The 2143-nt window shown below is 39.7% G+C and overlaps 1 pseudogene; it reads left to right on the forward strand.

The window, feature by feature from the left end:
* Positions 1-1139, forward strand: part of LOC103749624 — a 134281-nt pseudogene extending 133142 nt beyond the window's left edge.
* The last annotated feature ends 1004 nt before the right edge of the window (positions 1140-2143 follow it).

A 2143-nucleotide genomic window follows, 5' to 3' on the forward strand; every position in this document is an offset into this window, starting at 1 on the left:
CAGATACCTCGAGATTACAGATGCATGTGCAAACATTTAAGTGTTAGTAGCATTAAAAATGAGTTTTTCTGTATGAAACAGTATATTTCAAAATGTAATGGAGATCTTTTTTAAAGATTAAAATCTCATTCAATTTTATGTCTTACAGGGTTTATACTGAATTGTATGACTGTATTAATTCAACTGTGGACCTAAAAATTTATGGCCACCTTTGAAAGAGATGTATCCTAGCTCTGGAATGTGTTACTGAATATGTTAAAGCTGTAATGAAATGCTTCTTCTAATCATGAGGTTATTAAATTTTTTTAAATAAATAAATAAATAAAATAAACTTTAAAAAAATAAAAAAGAAAGAAACTCATCAGGAGCCTGAACAGGAAAACATTTGAGAGTATTGTGTCTGGAAGCCCGTCCTGGCACACAATATTATCTTGAAGACTATAACCCCCTCTTGCAATACCACAAATTCAGCTCTGAAGAGAGAAGCATACTGAGGAGATGGTAAAGATGGTGCTGAGTGTGCCCTGCCATTTTGATTACTAGTTCACCACCAACATCCTAAGGCACTGGCGAATGAATTATGATGAGTTGCTGACAGAGAACATCAAGTCCCTGCAACATCAAGAACAATAGCATGCCCCACACGGAGGAGAAACTAAGGCGCTCCAGCAGCAAGCTAGCCAGCTCACTCCAGAGAAGATTCTGGAGCATGTGAACAACCTACAAATCAACCTAAATAACACAAAGAAGAAAATTTTTAAGCCAGTCACCCATCCTCCAGGCACTTTAGCATGTCTAACAGAGCTGTGATGAAGCCCATAAGATAAGTTGTGAAGTGATTACTTTTCCCTGGAGGAGGAATATGAGGACTCTTCCACTAATCCACCAGAGCCAGAGAAAGGCAGCTCTGTTAGATCTACATGTCAAAAGAATATCACTCAAACCCAGAGTACTGAAGGAGAGTTGGGCTCTATCTTTTCTCAGGGGAAGAGGATATGAAACCTAAGCCCAACAAATGTATACAAAATGATTCTGTCAAAGGAAGAAAAGGCAAAAGTAGAACCAAAGAAATTGTGCCATGTGACAGTTCTGAAGTACTCCCTTCTGTAACTCCCTTGGGCTCTGGCTGTGAGTTCTGACTGTAACTGTGGCATAGTGTTCCTATCCAGGGGAAGATAGGTGGATAATAGACTTCCTCAGACTTCTTCACCCAGGGATTATGGTGACCTGTTTCCAGTGGACATGCCTGAGAAATTTTAGTGCAGCACACAGCATCCGTCCCATCCCTGGGCTTCCATCACTCCTCTTACTTGCACCACTGCTGCTCCCAATGCTAATTGGGTTCTTACAGCAGCCAGAGGCTATGAAAAACCAGATCATGTTAGAGACCTCAGCCTCAGCTCTTCCCTCGGTCTTCAAAGAGCCATTTGGAAAAAGAAGGGAATGAACAAGGGACTTCTGAGCAGAGGAGTTAGGATTACAGTAGATGTGGAATGAGTGGGCTTCCCTTCCAGCTTCTGCTTCAATTTCCATTTGTGTTAGACAGTGGTCAGTGTCCATCTGGGAAGATGACACAGCCTTCCTAAAGGAACCTGACAGGCCAACATGAGCCCATATTGATGCACCTGAGACACTTGAGCTGGCCTGAGGTTGGCACTTCAAGCTGGACCAGAGCCCAGGAGACTCCCAGAGGCACATTCCTCAGAACTGTCAGACTGCCTGATTACTGTGGCTCTCTTTTTGTCTTTTGTCAGAGATAATCGAGTTTTAAAATTTTTAAGTAATAAAACAAGCCACAGAATAAAAAACTTAAAATATAAATAAATATAACAATAAAATATATTAATATAAATAAGAAATTTTGACTACTGAAGCAAAATTCACAAACATTTATTTATAGTACCCAGAAAAAATTAATTCAAAGGAAATCACAAATGGACTAGGATGGATGAATGCTAAGAAAGTTATTACAAACACAATATCTTACAAAACTAAAATGTGTGAAAGTGGAAAATTTGAATACTGTGATCACAGCAAGGACAAACTTCCCAACAAAGGAAAGGCTAGGACCAGGTGGTTTCACTGATGAGTTCTCCCAAGCATTTAAACAGAGACAATCCATCTCAGTAACTTCCCAAAATTA

The sequence above is a fragment of the Nannospalax galili genome, unplaced genomic scaffold (assembly GCF_000622305.1).
Source record: "Nannospalax galili isolate Female #2095 unplaced genomic scaffold, S.galili_v1.0 scaffold586, whole genome shotgun sequence".
NCBI classification, from domain to species: domain Eukaryota; kingdom Metazoa; phylum Chordata; class Mammalia; order Rodentia; family Spalacidae; genus Nannospalax; species Nannospalax galili.